The sequence below is a fragment of the Protopterus annectens genome, chromosome 12.part0 (genome assembly GCF_019279795.1).
Source record: "Protopterus annectens isolate FY-2018-M chromosome 12.part0, PAN1.0, whole genome shotgun sequence".
Taxonomy (NCBI): Eukaryota; Metazoa; Chordata; order Ceratodontiformes; family Protopteridae; genus Protopterus; species Protopterus annectens.
The window spans coordinates 403,385,154-403,404,825 of NC_056746.1; the positions used below are offsets into that span (position 1 = coordinate 403,385,154).

Sequence of the window (19,672 nt, forward strand, 5' to 3'; positions counted from 1 at the left end):
GTGGTTCAACACAATGACAGTCAGACTTTTCAGTTGTCTGTATTTCTGTGGAATGTTCCTATTTTCAGGCCGGATTTAGGATGTCCATATTTTTGGAGGTAAGTTCCTATTTTCAGGCTTAATTTACCCCTTCACACCATTTTCTCAATCACCCTCATCATATGTGATTTTTGAAGCTGTCAGGTACACAGAAAACCATACTAGATGACCAACACACTAGTGGCGGCAATAATTAGAAGACAAAGGACATACATCTTACATCCCCCTTTTTCCTGAAGCAAAAATAAATTACCTTGTATGGTAGAATTTTGTGATACAGTTCATTAAAGTCTACAGATTTTACACTGCATCTTTCATAATGTGTTTACATTTTTCCATTATTTTTGTTGCTCTCTGTTTTTAAACATGTTTCTGAGTAATATCCTACATTCCTGTTGGAAGTAGAAAGAATTATCCAAAAAAGAAGACTTAGAATTATTATAAATTGTCATGGATTTGTTCAACCTTTGCCTGCAGGTGTTTTTGTCTCTCCTTATGAAGAATTATGTGCTATTTGGTATTCAAATTTTATGCTAATTAGATATCCAGATTTTTAGTTTAGTGTTTTTATTTTTCAAGGGCCTTTGTTCCTATTTTCAATGTTTGCAGGATGAGAGATATGTTGAGAGCTGGTGAAGGACTGACAGGCAAAGAAGCAAACACACAGCACTTGATGGTACAGCTGAATCCTGAATAATCAGGCCGATTCTTAGAGTGCAAGAAGGGTCTCTATACCATAAAAATCTGAGTTTGAGATGTTAGGATCACTTTTCATAGTTTTATAAACAGCTGGCATACATAAATATACAAATAATAGAGCTAAAACAATCAAAAGGTCACAGTAAAAAAAAATGAAACAATGGAAATCAAAAATACAATTCCGCACCAAAAATCTGTAACAAGTAACTTAGTAATCATCTGCATACTAGTATTTGATCCAGCAAGCTATTCAAGAACTAACAAATGCAGCTTAGGACACATTTAAAAACATACTCCAAGTCAGTATCGCTTGTCATTGGGCCTTTACATATCCCTCACTTGGCCGATTCTGTTTCTAATGCAATGCACTTAAATGACTGTATTTGCACAAGAATTGACTTCTGTGAGCAAATAATTACACCGCACTATAATTATGCACTTTATGTTTCATTCTGTCATATTCTGGATTTTTTTATTATGGAATTTAATAAAAAGGTGACTATATGCAATGTAATAGAGGCTTGAGGCCTGCTCTTAGTGTGGCAAACAATTGAGGAGTCCATTAAAGGGAGAACAAATTTCATTGCCTATTTATATATTACATCCTCCACATTGCCCTATGATGAACTGGTGTTTTCTCCGTGATATTCTCTGTCTTATACTCTACAGTAGATTGAGAAAGGGTCTATATTATATAGTCGAAGTTTCAAAACTTCGAACCTCACATGAGCAAACTCATATGAGCAAAGTTCGAAACATCGACTATATAATAAAATTAAAAAAATAAATAAATAAACGTACCTTACCACTCTGAGCAAGGGGGCAAGCCCCCCTGCAAACCCAAGTGGGGGGCTGCACTCCCCACACCCCCCTACTTAAATATACCAACTCCGAGAACGCACAATTTCCCATTCTGTACGTGAAAAGCCATTGACTTTCACTTTCGACCTTTCCGACGTTTGATCATATGATGTCGATCATCTAATATAGACCCATTGAGAAACACTGGTTGACACTGACCCATTTTGTTGAAATCAAGGACATGGGTGGGGCTTTGTCCTCTTTACATTAATAAGATGCAAAGCCCTTTGGAACTGTCATGCCAGCAGAGAAAGGTAGGCTAGAGCCCTGAAAAGGTCAGCACTAGGAAAATAAACAAAGGTCCTCACACTGGAAATAAAAACATACAAAACTGGGGGTAGAGGAGTGGAGTGACTAATGCAGCTGGGGTCATTTGAGCATCCACTGTTATGGTAATTGTACTTACACAGCTGCACTATGCTCATCATTTGACCACTGCTGTAGTAATCTTAGCAGTATGGGTAGACTACCATATCTTAATATGGCTGGGAGGAGAATGGATTTGAGTCCAGGAACCCCAAGAGAATAGTCCTAGCAAAGCCTGACCTTGAACAGGAGAAGGGATATAGTATGTTGTGCTTTGTAAAGGTGTACATGAGGGACCAAGTTGCTGCTTCTAGAATGTTTCTAGAATCTAACCCTTTCCAAAAAAACACAGATGAAGCCAAGGCCCTGGTAGAGTGAGCCTTGACCCTACCTAGAATTGCCTTTGTGATGTTAACATGAGAACAATAGTGTACTTTCACACAGGTTGCCCCTTCTTATTATCATAACAAGAAATGAACAACCAATCGGAGTTCCTGAAAGTTTTAGTTCTGTCAAGATAATATCTGAATTGTCTCCAAAGAATGCAGTATGCCTTCTTCTTCACTTTCTGGAAAGAAGACAGGGAGATGGATAGCTTGGATCAAAGTAATCTCTGATACTACTTTAGCATGAAGAACAGATTAGTTCTTAAAGAAACCTTATCTTTGTAGAAAATGACATAAGGTTGATCTACCAAACACCTCAGATACTCTTCTTGCAGAAGTCAGAGCAATCAGCAGCACTGTTTTCCATGTTAAGAACCTCAAGTCAACCTAATAAGCTGGTGCAAATGGAGTTGAGTTATTTTTTCCAAAACAAAATTAAGATCCCATGAAAGAGCCACCTGTTTTTTTAAATGCTTGATATGCAAGACCTCTTTCAAAAACATTTTCATATGTGAATGCATTGAAAGAGAGGCATCCATGAGCAGATATGCTGAAATGGCCAACAGGTGTACCTTAATGGAGGAGTAAGACACTCCAGAGAATAATTAATGTAGAACCAGTGAAAAGCTAGCCTTAAAAGGATCCAACTAGAAAATCATTTCCATTTGCTAATGTAATAATTTCTAGTAGAGGGCTTTCTTATCTTCTTTAAGAACTGCTGCATGTCCTTGGGAAATAGGTGTCCAATTAGTAACAAGAACCTATCATCCAAGCAGTAAGCTCAAGTTTGGAGTTGGGATGCATTAAACACCCCTGTCTTGTGTGAGTAGGTGACCTTGGCCATTTTCTAAAGAAGGGAAAACCAATGTTGCCTGGGCTAGAATGGAAGCACCAGAATGATCTTTGAAGAATCCTTCTGAATCTAAAGAATGGCCCTGAATAATAGGAACATTCTTGTTCAAGGAAAGAAAAGGCATCTGTTTTCAAGGCTTCTTTGGATGGAGTTCTGGATCAGAATTATGCCAACTGACTGCTGTGACTGGAGGCAAAAAGATCTATCCAAAGTGTTCACCACAGCTGCATCAGTTCCTGGAAGAGCCCCTGATTCAGTATCCAGTTAAAAGGATCTGTCTTGGTCCTTCTCAGACTGTCTGCCACAAAATCTGGCTCTGATGGGATGTAAGATACATGTAGAGAGACAGGCTGAAAAACAATATCCCAAGGCAACCATGTCTAGTCTGCACAGAGGATAAAATCTGGTTCCTTCTTGTTCATGTACCACATCACCACAGAACTGTCTGTAACCACTTGTAGCAGGTGTGGGGATCACAGATAATTGAAAGAGTTGACAGCATCTATGACTGCCAACATCTCTTTTATATTTATATGTTTTGGTCTGTTTTTTCCTTTTCCAAAACACTTGCACTTTTACCCTATTGGGCAATGCTCCCAAGTAAAGTCTGAGGTTTATGTTGTTGCAAACTATGCTAAGCTGGAAGGGAAAATAGGAGAACTTGATTCAGACAAATTTGGCCTTTCCACTAAAGAATTTCCCTTCTCACAAATCTCAAAACTGTAATCTGGAATGTCAGGGCATGTTGATGCTGGGACCATACAAATTTTAAGTACCATGGAATTTTTCTCACACGGAGTCTTGCAAAAGGAATCATGAGAATCATAGACACCATAAATCATATTATGCAAAGAAATCCCCTTGATGAGACTTTTGTTTGACTGGAAATCCTCAGGAATAGATCTTGATCTACTATATTACTGCAGAAGAAAAGCTTTTTGAACTGTCTAGGAGACACCCCAGGAAAACAATCCTGTGAGAATGAGTTAAACAAGATTTTTGGATGTTCTCCTGAAACTCCATTCTGTCCAAGGGATCTCTCATCCAAGAGACAAATTTCTGACACTTTAAAAAGACTCTGCAAAGATAGGAAACTCGTTTAAATAAAGAAAATGTGAATAATTTGCAGTCAACGATAAGGTATCACTGGAAGTAGACACTTTATAAACACTGAAACACTGCAAATCTTAAAAATATTTGAAATCTGGAGCTATAGTGATGTGATGATCAGCATCTTTCAAATCTAGGATCACCGAAAAACATAAAATGGGGGATGAAAGGCAGCAAGTTGTGAAGAGGTAACTTTTTAAACTTTGGAACGGTCACAAACTGGTTTAAAAAGGAAAGATCTAGAATTGGTCCCCATGAAGCTTCTTTGTCTGGCACCAGAAACATGCTTGAATAAAATCCTTCTCTATCTTAGGGGAGGAACAGCTTCTGTCACCCCCCTGAGGAGCAGATGCTGAACGACAGGGGCATGGTGGGTAGGTGTTAAGAGAAATCTGATCTGCTGGATAAGAAAGAATTCCTTGAAGGAGAGGGAGAGTCTCACTGATATCTGTATCTGTGATGAATCACTTTCAGAACCCATTTGTTCACAAGCTAGAAAAGCAACAAAACTACAAACTGAATTAAAAGCCACAAAAGTTCAAGAGCTTACAAACCCCAGTCTTTTCAGAACAACAAGATGCAAATTTCCAGAAAATGCTGTGCAATAGGTAGGACAGTTAAAAAACCTTTTTAATAAAAATTATTTAAAATAAGATAAGCGCTTTCGTTTTGTTTCACCAAGGAAGTAGGGCTAAGAATTTTTGTAAGAGTTCACTCCTCAGCAGCCAATCAAAGTGTCAAAATTGAGCCAGTGCCCCCCCCCCCCCAAAAAAAAAAAAAAAAGGGAAACTTGCTTTATCTTCTTAAAGCCTTTAATTTTAACAGACTGGAAATGGAGATACATTTATTACTACCTGGCCAAATATCAGCATGAAACATCTTTTTCCCATTTCTGTACATTGGGGTCAGGGTGTCACTTCAACAGTGACAATCATCTACAGCCAAGGCTTACACCACCAGGTGACTAGCCCTGACATGGTAGTTCTTCGACACCACACACTCACACATACACTCACAACTATGGCCTATTCTGAGTTTCTAATCCACCTGCTGCATGTCTTTGGAACGTGGGAGGAAACTGGAGCAACCAGAGGAAACCCACGCAAGCACAGGGAGGACATGCAGACTAGAAATGGCCAAAGGATGTACATTGATAAAAGTGTAAGGCAGGTCAAATCTGAACAATTCACACAGGTACGTGAAAAGAACCAGATCCTCCATCTGTGACAGGTCATGGCAGATCCTTGCCTCTGTTATGGTACTGACTCTGGCTAAACATGATTTTCTAGTAGCACGTTTTTTACCCTCATTTATAACATTTTGCATGTCCTCTGTAAAACGTTGCCTAAATGGAATCAAAATCCATCGTCCATTGCATTAGGTGTACGTTCAGAATGTTAGAGCACATGGGAGATTCCTTGGCCTGTGTATGTATGTCCACTCTGTGAGGAACGATTTTAACAATTGCTACTGGCCAAATGTATGAGAAGGGATAACCAATACTGTTTGGGCTAAAAGGATGTTATCAGAAGTGTCTTTGGAGAGCTCATCTTTACCTTTAATAAGCCTCTGGTAATCAAGGGAAAGGTGGTAGGCATAAAGGAATGCATGACGAAAAAAAGGTTTCTGTTCTTCAAGCCTCTTTGCAAAAAATGCTAGCACAAAACTTGTGCATCTGTGAATGGAAGCAAACACATCTACTAGGAGTGTTACCTACAAGCAAACAATCTCTTGGAAGTCCCCAGGTGTAACATCCATTCATAAGGGTTTCTCTGGGATTTGCTCAGGGAGTCTACAATTGTCATCTCTCTGAATGGATGTATGTTGCCTTAAGTGTGGGGATGACACATAGTGATACCCATCATATACTGTATTGGTAGCAGTAGTGGGACTCACAGTCTCCATGGTAAGCCACTAAATGCCAGGATTCCAGCACATCCACTAAGACCAGATATCAGGCTTCAGTCAAGAAGGAAGAACTCTTCTTCATGCTGACTGAAAGTAAGGACAGTTTTCCTCAGCTATTGGTACAAGAAGTTGAAGTCTGGACATGTCAGTCTTCCAAGATTATTCTGCTAGAGTCGCCCTAGACAAAGACACACAAAAAAGATTAAACATGCCCACCCCAACTCCAGTCACTTTGAAGAGTTCACAAGATGATTCATATAACTTTCTTCAGGGTCTCTTCAAGGCTTTCCAGTCTTTTTAATCTTCAACCCATATGTTTTCTCATTCAAAGAGGAAAAGTTTCCCCTTGTCCTCTGGAGAGGAGGTACTCTCCGATACTGAGGAGATAAGTCTGAATTATATTTCACAAATCTCTTCTTTAATCCCTTATGTGCCTGAGTCAATGAAGGATATATTTTCTGACTCACTTAATGAGCAAATTTCATTTTCTGATACAATTAATAAAATGAAAAAGTTCTTTAAATTGGAGGGAAGGGAGGTTTCAGAGGCACAGAAAAAATACTAGGACCTCTTAAATATGAAATACCTCAGACCCCTCAGACTCCTGGTAGTACCTGCAGTAACTGGGATTTTCAGGGACTCATTGAATTCAGCTTGTGCTTCTCCAGATTCTCAGCCTCCTGCATCTAAGTCACCTGATAGGCTGCATAAGGTACCCGATTCCCATAAATGCCTCCTTAGGAATCCATTTGCTGACCCAGCTGTTTTCCAAAGGGATCAGATTTTAAGGGGATTTGGGATCCTCACTTCAAGAAAAATCACACAAACCTCAAGGAGTTGATGACCCTGATAAAGGCAGTAAAAGCAATGAACAAGCTGTGGACTCCCAGACCACCTTTGGTAATAAACATAGGTTCATAGGTTTGTACTAGACTAATGGCCCTGGAGCCTTTACAAGCCTAGTCCATAGGATTACCCTGGCATCATGCCACCCAACCTTAGTTCCCAGTGCCTCCGTTGAGCAGAGCCACTGGAGTGATCCCCGGGGTGAATTTTTTATTTCCCATCCACTCATCAAAATTTCTCTTGAAGAGGGCCAGTGAGGTGTTCTGCTTGACATGTATGTGAAGTCTATTCCATAGCATGGGCAGTCTCTGGGTTATGAACCTGTCCCTCCAGCATGTTCTGTTGATTGTGGTAATAATAAGATTGAGGTCTACAGAGCGTGTGGTGCGGAGGGATTGGGATTTCTTTAGATGTAGCACTTCTAACAGAGCTGGGTCAGACATGGCTTTGTAAGTCAAGCAGAGATCGCCTCTAAGTAGACGCGCATGTGCACACACGCACACACCTGGGAAAGGCTGGCATAGATTACCCACTCTACCACCTTTGCCCAGACTATAAGGTAGAGCCACTGCCACAAGACACTTCATATGTTGCCTTAAGGGAGAGATGGGTAAAATGTGCTGAGCTGCAAGCTCCCATCCAATTATGGCTAGCCTGCACATGGGGTAAGACCTGCTACACCCATTTGTTTATGCACCAAATAATTGTGTTGGTGTAGTGGTACATTGCTCTGACTGTAGTGTACAGGGCTCTGTGTTCAAGCCTGGCAGGGCTGATTATTTTTTGTCTTATATGGACAGACACAAAAAAACTCCAACTATTCTCTGTCTCATATTGGCTACTTAGAGGCGAGGCAGTGGCCCACACAGTGTCACCAAATAAATATAAGTATTCTCAAAGGTTAAATACTAAGAACCACCCACAATACAAGTTTTTAATGTATTTAAATAATAAAATAATGTATTTAAATAATAAAAGAACATGAAAATATTGAATATATATTCACAGTAAACCACTGAGTTCAAATCACAGGAAATATTGAAAAGAACATTGAAGGACAGACTCAGACAAAGAAAAACAAAATCTAAACTAAGTTTCTAAAAGCCGCGGTGGTGCAGCGGTAGCATTGTTGCCTCACAGCAAGAGGTTCTCCTGTTTGATTCTCGGCTGGAGAGCCTTCTGTGTGGAGTCTGCATGTCCTCCCCGCGGTTGAGTGGCGTTCGAAAGACATGCGTAGAATGGGTGTGCCTTCATTGAAGTTTGGGTGTCGAGCTGGCACTTCGGCCCCCGTAAAAAAAATCTACTGCCAATCATTAGTGGACCGGAGTTCCACTGTGGCGACCCCTAACCAGGAAAAGCTGAAAGAAGAACAACATCTAAACTAAGCTTCACTACATTCCTGACTAAATCTAAGATAATTTTACTGTTGCCTCATTAAGTTACTTAATTGAGCAAGCAAGCAAGATGAAATATGTGAGCAGTCTTTCTAGTCGGGCTACCAAACAGAATATTCTTTCCTCTGAGATTACTCCCTGTAAAATATCGCTGTAAACAAGATCACGGTTTGACAAATATCATGAAACTATCAGCTACGATAAAAAAGCCTTTATTCCACAGTAATAGTAAGAAATGGTTAAGCGCTTTCATCTACATGTAGTAGACTTCCTCAGAACACTCTACAATTAAAAAAGCTGGGTTTAAATACATAAATTCCTCCAATCAGATTACATGATTAATTGTAGTCAATTGTCATTTAAAGTGCTCAGTGCAGTAATAACTTATATACATTTCTCTTAATACAATACTGCTAAAATCCAATAAAATTACTTACTCGTAAAATATGCACCTAATATAAATACTTTTTCACTAATTTATTTTTGCTTCTAATACTGGTTTAATGGAAATACTTTCATTAATACCAGGATAAACAGTTGCATTTAACAATATCTGCCATTTTATCTCCTTCTCACCCAGTTTTACCTTTATGTTTCCACCTCAAGGGTTTTATTTTACATGCTCTAAAATGGCAAACTTAAAACCATCACAACTTGGGCTTCCAACTAAATGTCTATACAGTGCATTTTTTGTGTCTTTCTTACTTATGCAATAAAAGTGGTCATAAATCCGATTTCTTAAACATCTGTCAGTTTTTCCCACATAGTAACAAGGATATCTGATGCATTTAGCCAGATATATCACATGTTGGGTCCGACAGTTACCCTTCTTAAATGTAATCTCTTTTTGCCCCATTTTTTCTACTGATATCACTTATGAGTCTAGAGGGGTAGCCCCGTCTTCTAAACATCTCACTAATGTTTTTTAACTCCTGCACCATTTCATGACAGTCAGACGTCATACGTGCTGCACGGATGCACTGTCCTTTAAAAATGCTCCGCTTCTGCCCCATGGGATGGCAACTTGAATAGTCTAGATAGGCATTACTAAAAGTATCTTTTCTGTAGATCTTAGATTTAAACCCTGCTGGGGTTGAATAAATGTAAGAGCCCAAATATGGAATTCCTACTTTACTAAAGCTATGGGTAAACTTAAGATATTCACTAGCCATGTTTAAGTCATTAAAAAAATGTCCATCTCCTCTATAGTGCCATTCTATAAAATAAAAATGTCGTCCAAATATCTTACATAGCAACTAACATACTTAAACAGTACATGTTTAAATAAATACTCCTCTTCCCAATCTAGAAGAACAAGGTTAGCGTATATAGGGGCACAAGCTGCCCCCATAGCTACGCCCCTAGTTTGTTTATAATATTCTCCTTGGAAATAAATATAATTATGGCTTAAAACTATGTCCATAAATTCTGTAATAAGTGCTACTATATCCCAGTATATCAGTAGTTATGTCCAGAAAGAATGGGGCAAAAAATATGTACCCTTATTAGGTGTTACAAATTTCAATGCCACTAGTGGATTGATTACAAGTAAACCCATTAAGAATTACAAAAGAGCATGTATAGTACAGTATAGTAAACAGAGTAAAGACATACAAGAAATTATAGGTAAAAATTGGAATATTTTGAGAAGTGATGCTATGGTAGCGGAGAAACTAGGGGAAAAGCCATTATTTGTATTTAAAGCAGGCTGGAATTTAAAAAGCAAATTTGAAGGTGGGCTTATAGTCAACAATGAGAAGGGTGTGGTAGGGGGTACTAGTAAGTGTGGAAAATGTAACCAATGCTTTGCTATACTGGAAGACAGGAGCTTAACATTGGGGGATGTCAATCAAACTGAGATTAGATTTAAGAAGGGTAACTGTCGGACCCAGTATGTGAAATATCTGGCTAAATGCATCAGATGTCCTTGTTACTGTGTGGGAAAAACCGACAGATGTTTATGCAATCGGATTTATGACCACTTTTATTGCATAAGTAAGAAAGACACAAAAAAATGCACTGTATAGACATTTAGTCGGAAGCCCAAGTTGTGATAGTTTTAAGTTTGCCATTTTAGAGCATGTAAAATCAAACCCTAGGGGTGGAAACATAAAGGTAAAACTGGGTGAGAAGGAGATAAAATGGCAAATATTGTTAAATGCAACTGTTTATCCTGGTATTAAGGAAAGTATTTCCATTAAACCAGTATTAGAAGTGAAAATAAATTAGTGAAAAGGTATTTACATTACATGCATATTTTAAGAGTAAGTGATTTTATTGGATTTTAGCAGTATTGTATTAGGAAAAATGTGTATATAAGTTATTACTGCACTGAGAACTTTAAATGACAATTGACTACAATTACTCATGTAATCTGATTGGAGGAATTTATGTATTTAAACCCAGCTTTTTAATTGTAGAGTGTTCTGAGGAAGTCTACTACCTGTAGATGAAAGCACTTAACCAGTTCTTACTATTATTGTGGAATAAAGGCTTTTTTATCGTAGCTGACAGTTTCATGATATTTGTGGAATCATGATCTTGTTTACAGTGTTTTTACTGTGGTTTTACAAGTGGCATTCCGCTGTGTCTTGTGGTTTCGTCCCTGTAAAATATAATAAGTCAAGATGACTTCCAAAATGACCATCAGGTCACCTGACTCTACATTCCCACAGTATTCCCCTTTGAAGCTGAAACAGGAAGTGAATATAGACGGCAGCAGTACACATCCAAATGTTTATGGCAGAGCCTGGAGGACTCCCCTCTTTTCACTGAGCTAATCCACAAAGGCTGAATCCAAGACCCAACAGCGCTGGTCCTACTCAGTAATGTGGGGTGCCATTCAATGATTTAACAGCTCATTTACATTTCCCTTATTTTTCTTAAAATAAGCCAGTTGGTTAACCATTGCTGTGCCACTGTCATCTATTAAAACACATACATTTAATTCAGATACCATAATAAAGGCACATTTCTTTTCATTTCAGCAAGGTGCACTGTTGATACATTTTTTTACAATTAACATGAGCTCACATAATATATTTTCAGCACAAGCATCTGCACAAATCAACTTGATATACAAATGACATATAATTATTTACAAAACTCCAGCTAGCTATGCTGACACAAGTCATACATCCACTGCCCTACTTCTCCCTGGCATGGTTGGCAGGACTTCCTATCATCACATCTCTCCTCCACTTTGAAGACTCAAGCTAGTTTTTCAAGTGACCCTTGAGAAATGCGGCTTGAGAGAAATAAGACTATCTGGGAATATGTTACCCGATTCCTTGTCTTGAGAGCCCATCTATGTTAACATTGCTGACCCAATTACGGTGTTGTACTGTCATATCATATGACTGAAATCCTATGCTCCACCTTTATATCTTGGCATTTTTCCGGCTGGCTCTATGTAGCCATGTTAAAGGATTGTGGTCTGTAACTACAGTGAATTTCCTTCCATACAGATAAGGCTGAAGTTTTTGCAGTGCTCATACTATGGCTAGACATGCCTTTTCTACAACTGCATAACATTCCTCCCAGGGTTGGAGTCTGTGGCTGAGATATACCACTGGCTGCTCTTCTCCCTCTAAGGAAACCTGGCTAAGTACATTCTCCACCCCACATTTTGAAGTGTCCACCTGCACAACAAATTATTTGCTGTAATCTGGACTGGCTAACACAAGGGGTCCTCCCAAAGCTCCTTTAATGTTCTGGAATGTCTGCTCACATGTTGTGGTCCACATCACCTTATCTGGGCTGTTTTTCCTTATCAGGTCTGTGAGGGGAGCAGCTATGGTACTATAATCAAGGACAAACTTTCTATAGTACCCTGCTGTTCCTAAGAATCCCTTACCTGCTTTTTGATAAAAGGGGCAGGCCATGCCTGAATGGCTTCCACTTTGGCAGGTTCTGGCCTGATTTTACCACTCCCCACTCTATGTCCCAGGTAGGAGACCTCTGCCATACCCACCTGACATTTACTGGGCTTAATGGTCAACCCTGCCTTCTGAAGTCTGTCCAGCATCTCCCTGACATGCTGAGGGTACTCTTGCCATGAATAGCTGTAGATGGCAATATCATCAAGGTGAGCAAGGGCATAATCTCCTGCTCCTGCTAGGATACAATCTACCAGCCTCTTGAAAGTCGCTGGGGCATTTTTCATCCCAAATGGCATCTTTGTGAACTCATACAATCCGAAAGGAGTCACAAAGGCTGACCTCTCTCTAGTGTTAGGAGTCAAGGGCACCTGCCAGTAGCCCTTGGTAAGATCAACAGTGGTCTGATAGCCCCACCCAGCTGCTCTAGGGCTTCATCTGTTGTAGGCATGGGTTAAGCATCTGACTCTGTGTGCTATTTAGTTTTCTGTAGTCCAAGCAGAACCTGGAGCTGCCATCCCTCTTTGGTACCAGCACCACTGCAGAGGCCCAGGGACTGCTGGACTCCCGGATTACTCCCAGTTCCAATATCTTCTACATCTCCCCCCTCAGAGTCTGTATGATTTGCTCAGGAACCCCTGTAAGGGGCCAGTGTCATAGGTTATTGGGGCCCTGTATCCGCATCATGCTGCTCCAGGTGGGTGCACCCTGGTTTCCCATTAAACATGCCCCCAAAATGACTGTAACACCACTTGGATTTTTCAAACCTGGGTAGGGGATAGTCACTAGGACACTGCTACCTCTTCCACTGAGGTGTCAGTCTGAACCTCACTGAGGAGATCAGTCACCAGATCCCCCTCAGACTCCTCCTGCATTCACTGCAAATACTCAACACAACAGCCTCTCTATCAAGGTAAGGCTTCATCATGTTAACATGGAACAACTTTTGCCACTGCCTCCTGCCTAGCAGTTCTACCATGTAGTTAACATCACTGACCTTCCTTACCACCTTGAAAGGTCCCTCCGAAAATGCCTGAAGTTTATTGTGTCTGATAGGAATGTAAACCATCACCTACTACCCCACAGCATACTCTCTGGCTCGAGCATTCCTCTCATGCCAGACCTTTTTTCTGCTGTTGGGCTCATGCCAGGTTCGCCTGGGCCAAGCCCATAAGCTCCCTAAGCCTTGTCCTGAGGTTTAGAATACATGCCACAACAGACTCCTTGTGGGATTCACAGTCACTCTCTCACTCATTACAAATCAAATCTAGAGGTCCCTTCACCCTATGCCTATACAGAAACTCAAATGGTGAAAAACCTGTGGATTCCTGGGGCACTTCTCTGTAAGCAAACAATAGATGTGGCAAATATTTGTCCCACTCCCTCTTAAACTGGTCTGCAAATGCCTGTACATGGTTTTAGTGTAGAGTTTAACCTTTCCACAGGACCATTAGTCTGGGGGTGGTAGGGGCTGTCTTTAGGTGCTTCATATTACAGCACTCCCATAGACAAGCCAGCAGGTCTGATATAAAATTGGCAACTCTACCGGTCAATATTTCTCTTGGGAAATGTACCCTGCTGAAAATCTCTAGCAAAGCATTTGCCACCTTCTCTGCCTCAATGGAGGACAGAACCACCACCTCAGGGTACCTAGAAGTATAATCTACTACCACTAGAATATACGTCTTCCCTGTGTAACTTGGGGTATTCAGAGGCCCCACAATATCCATAGCTACCCTCTAAAATGGCTCCTCTATCACAGGCAAAGGCATCAAAAGACCTTTTGACCATGTTTCCTGCCTTACCTACTTTTTGGCACTGCTCAAAGGTCCTGCAATACCTGTTACATCCCTAGAAATTCCAGGCCAACAAAAATTCTGCATAATACATCTCTTGGTATACTTTATGCTCATATGACCCGCAAAGGGAATGTCACTGGCTATGAACAGAAGTGCCAGATGGTAAGCTCTGGGCACTACCAACTGCTGTATTACTTCACCTTCTAGTCCTCCCTCAGGGGTCTATTCTCTATACAGTAACCCTTTGTTCCAGTATACAGAATCCCCTTTTCCTTGAGAATCAGGTGTCTCCCTAGCTACCTCCCTCAAGCCTTGTAATGTAGGGTCTGAGAGCAAAGTCTTTCTCACCTGTCTCTTTGTAACTCTTCCCATCTCCCCTTCCACAGGAAGTCTGGTGTCTTCTGACAGTGGTGCCTCACTGTCAGCCTGGGTACTACTACTCACCTCTGCCCTTGAAGTCATTCTGTACATCAGTATCCACCAGCAGCTGTGGCTCACCTTCAGTCTCACTTCTACAGGGTAGCTCCCTCCCTGAAGTAGCCACATCACCAGTCTTGGCTTCAGGTTTGTGGTCTGTCTAGGTCCCCACAAGGCTACTAGACCTACATGCCTGTCTCCAAGCCTGACTGCGTGTCACTGCAGGCACACAAGGTACTGCACTATCAAAATCGTTCCCTATCAAACATCTGCAAGGATATCCTCAAACACACCTACTTGCTTGCTTCCTTTTCCAAAGATTACCCTGACCAAAGGCATTTGGAATGGGATCCCTTCTAAAGCTCTGACAGGAGTGGACCACCCAAGCAAGTACTGCTCCTCTTCAACCACTGCAGGCTTCATAACGGTTATATCAACGGCTGTCTCTCTTGGCAGTGGCCTGTTTTCCATCTACTAAGATTGGATATAAACTCTGTTGGTAGTTTGGTGCCCCTGTTTCTCTAGACAAATTACCACTGGCATTCTGTTATTCCCACTTTCTGGCTCCCCCATCTTTTGTTTCCCACTTTACTTCCGTGAAAATCTATATCCTACATGGCCCCACTGGTTACATTTAAAACATTTAACCCTTGATCCTTGCCAAGTACCTGAAATAGTGGCTTCCCATAATACTGGCGAACTCTGTTGAGGGGGGGGGTTAGGCTGCCCACCATGGGTTCCCTTATAAGAATGTGCAGCACTGGGTATCCCTTTCCTGTGCAGTGATGCCTTGCTTGATAAGTATAGATCTCCCTTTTTCCCCAACTCATCTGCAGAGTTGCATTCCCTGTCTGCCAACCAGATTCTCATGTCCTCAGGCAAAGTGCTAAGGGTTTGTTCCCTCACCAAAAGGTCTGCCAGCTTTTCAAAACTGGTGGCCTAAAACCCACTCATCCGCCTATGAAAATAAGTGCTTAGTTCAGCAATATAATCAGATACACTTTTATCTGATTTGCATCTATGCTCACAAAACTTTATTTCTGTAAGCTTCAGGTGTTAACTTAAAACACTGTAATAAACAGTGCTTAATTTGATCATAATCTAAACAATCAGTATTAGACGATCTAGAATCAACAGCTACAGCTTTACCTTGGAGTAAGGGGGTGAGGTAGATTATCCAGAGACCTTGGTCAGCATTATACTGTTTGCATACTCTTTCAAATAGATGAATAAAACTATCAAAATTATCACCTTCTTAGTACTGAAGAAAAAGTTTACTGACCTTTATTGCTTCTGGAGTATGGTTACTCCCTTCCCTGTGATCCTCCATGACCCTGGTGAACAGTCAGAATTTTATTTTCATGTTGCTTCTGTTTCTCATTTTCTTTGGCTTCCAAATACAGCAGTCATTCTGCTGATTCTACTTTGACCTCTAAATGATGCAGTCTTTCTGCTGATTCTAGTTCCAAACATTTGGCCTCCAGTTCAAGTCTCTAACTCCACACTGATTTTTAAATCCTCTGAGGAAAGGTTGAACTGTCCTGTTTCTATGAGCTGTACGTCCCAAATGCCAGTCTGGTTGCTTTCCTGGTTGCTGGTCTGTGATGCAGCTGTGAATAAGGTTGCAATCATTCCCCTTTAGTCAGGCTGGCATGCCACAGTCTGTTGGATTGGCACATCTCAGCCAACTGGTTCCTTGTCAGCTTGCAATAATCCTCTTCCTGTTCTCCCTGACTAAGCTAACAAAAAGTAAATACATAAAACTATTGTGATATGAAACTCTGAAAGTCTACTTTGTGGCTGCTTGAGAGTACAAACACTTTCTTTAGTGACACTGCTTACAGGCTACAGGAATTCAATATCAACAATATGTGAGCATATGATAATCCCTCCACTGCCAGCCAATAAAATGTGGCACCTACCATTGCTACCAATATGTGATGGGCACCACTATGTGTCACCCCATGCTGGGCCAGTAATTAAGAAGCCTGAATCCTCACCACTGACACTGGAGAGGGATGTGCACTTGCAAAACAAATTGATACACTCAGTATTTCCGGACACAGACCTCTCTGCATCAAGTAAAATTTCCCTTAAAAGCACACAGGGAACATACTCAGCCCGAGGTCTGGATGTCTCTACATCAGTCTCCCTCCAGATCCCCAATAAGGTTTGCCATTGGTACAGCTGTAAGGTTAGGTCCTCAGCCAAGTGTCCATGCCAAGTACTCCAGCACCTTCTCTGTAAACCCAGTGTTTCATGTCCCTGCTCCAAGTAGGTAACTCATACACTCTTTCATATTTAATTTTCACACACACAGACACACACACACACACACACACACACACACAAGCACACACATCTGGGAAAGGCTGGCATAGATTATTCGCTCTACCAGCTTTGCCCAGATTATAAGGCAGATTCACTGCCACCAGACACTTCACAATCAGCTACTCTAAGGCCCTTAACAAATGGTGTCCAATTATACTGTGATATTAATACAAGTGGTAGTAGTTCATCAAGATGGCTAGGCCTTCTGTGGTGGCCCATACAGTGTCACCAAATAAATACAAGTACTTTCAAAGGCTAGATACTAAGGACCAGCCACAAAAAGATTTAAATATATTTAATAATAAATAATAAAGGAACATGAAAATGCTGAATATATATTCACAGTAAACCACAGAGTTCAATTCATAGGAAATACTGAAAAGAACACTGAAGGACTCAGACAAATAAAGAAAAAAATATATCTAAACTAAGCTTCACTATATTCCTGACTGAATCTAAGATCATTTTACTGTTCCCTAGTTAAGTTACTTACTTGGGCAAAGCAAGAGGAAATACATGAGCAGTCTTTCTACTCAGGCTCCCAATCAGAATACTCTCTTCTCTGAGATTACTCCCTATAAAACATAATATCCAAAATGAATTGCAGAATGACTTCATCTGGTCACCTGACTAGGTTCTCACAGTACTTCTCTTTGAAGCAGAGGCAGGAATTGAATGTAGACAGCTGCAATACACATCCAAATATTCATGGCAGTGCCTTGAGGCCTCCCCTCTTTATACTGAGCTAAAGAACAAATGCCCTGTCCCAGACCCGTCATCTCCAATCTTACTCAGCAATGTGGGGGCCATTAAATGATTTAACATCTCATTTACATTGACCTTATTTTTCTTAAAATAAGCCAGCTGGTAAACCATTGCTGTACCATTGTCCTCAGTTCAGATACCTTAATACATGTACATTTATCTTCATTTCGTCAGGGTGCACTGTTGATACATTTTTACACAATTAACACAAGCAAATTTCACAAATACATTTTCAGCACAAGCTTCTGCACAAATCAGCTAGATATACAAATGACATATAATTATTTACAAAATTTCCCTAGCTGTGCTGGCACAAGTCATACATCCACTGTCCTACTTCTCCCTGGCATGGCTGGCAGTACCTCCTATCATCACAAAGACTCCCAGAGGTGCAAGGAAGATTGGACTGATGGTCAGAATGATCCAATAGTGCTACAGGACAACCATGTATCCCAAAATCATAGAAAAGAGGTGGATGACTGTGTTCTTTCTAGACCTGTTTTAGAAACTTTTCCTTCCTTCTTTGACTGAAAGGGGACGTAAGAGGAAGATGAATCAGCAGCCAAGGATACTTGAGCCAAGACCTTCAAATGCTGGTTTTCTAGGAAAAGTCTAAGACTATTAACCCATGTAAAATTGTTTTAGGTGTGAAAGACAAACAGATGTTACAAGACTGAATGTAACGACGTTCTCCAACACAGAACTTGCAGGCTGTCTGGGAGTACTTGTATGGCAACTGGCGGCCACATGCACATTCTCCCTTTCTAAAAGGCATAAGAATCAATTACACTAAACATTACAGTGAAAAAAGGAAGAAAGGTCCACAACAGGATATTTATCTGCCCACAAAACTTTAGTCACAAGCTGACTGCTGACAATGAAGATGCTGAAGACATGATACAGCTAACTAAATGTTTCAACAGCAAGAAAGATGCGAAATTTTGGTGCCCATGCATCCTATTTATACCAGCATACGCTTGTGCTTTAAAGGTGCCCAAAATCTGTATTATACTGACTGGATCTCCAATATACTTGGCAGTATACTTCCCATACAGCTTTATGCTACTGCAATAGTGATCTAATGATGAACAGTTATCTAGAGAAGGAGTTAAGCTAAATTGCCTGAGTTTTCATAACCATTTTGTCAGAAATTGTTGAAGACAAACTCACTGAAGATCAAAAATTGCTGGAGTTGCAGTTACCAAGATGTTTAAGAATCCTTGGGCTTCTAGGTATGGGAACTTAGAACAAGAAGTGGAGCAGCAACCCAGTTCTGTGAAGCCTCATTGAATTATCTACTAAGAAGTAAAACCAGCTAAAAGCATAGGAGTTTTTCCTTCAAGATCTGCTGGTGCCCACAGCTAAGTTATTGTGTTTGATTAAGAACTGTATCTACAGAAGAGACTGGGGGCTTGCAGTTGGAACTGTGTATGCATGCTTATTCACAGGTGCTTCCAAAGAATGTTCACCTACTTAAACAATGTAAAAACTCAAAGCACAGTCATGTTCTTAATAGCCACTTTCAAAGTGAACTGTGAAGTGTGTGAACTTTCTGGAAAGTAATAGTTGCCCTTTGTTTCTGGAATGCAAAGCTGTTTGGTGTTCATACACCAGGAGAAAATAAAACTGCTTTACTAGAACTTTACTTCGGGAAGCCAAGTTCTGAAAAATGTGTAACTATTTAAAGCATACAAATCTGTTTATTTCTATCACCAAGCACAAGACTGTTTGAGGTGCTTGAACTCTTTGATCATAGTAACCCTGGTTTGAAACAAAGCAACTTTATGTAGTACTGAATATTATTTTAAGTAAAAAGAAATAAATGCCTGCTGACTATGTAACTCAAGTGTGTTTTATTCCTCACAATGGCCAGACAGGGTCATAAATACAAACAAACACACACATATATATATATATATATATATGTGTGTGTGTGTGTGTGTGTGTGTATATACATGTGTCTTCTGCATCGAGACATGTGTAAATAGGCGTACCTTCGTTGAAGGTTGAGCGTCAGGCCTGGCAAGCCAGTATGTAAAAATCAACTGCCAATCATTAGTGGACCGGAGTTCCACTGTGG

The 19,672-nt window shown here is 40.5% G+C and overlaps 1 protein-coding gene across 1 annotated transcript in view; it reads right to left on the reverse strand.

The window, feature by feature from the left end:
• The window catches only part of DNAH3 (dynein axonemal heavy chain 3), a 2,217,123-nt gene that overhangs the window by 1,502,970 nt on the left and 694,481 nt on the right, over window positions 1-19,672 (reverse strand). The gene's annotated exons all lie outside the window — the stretch shown is intronic.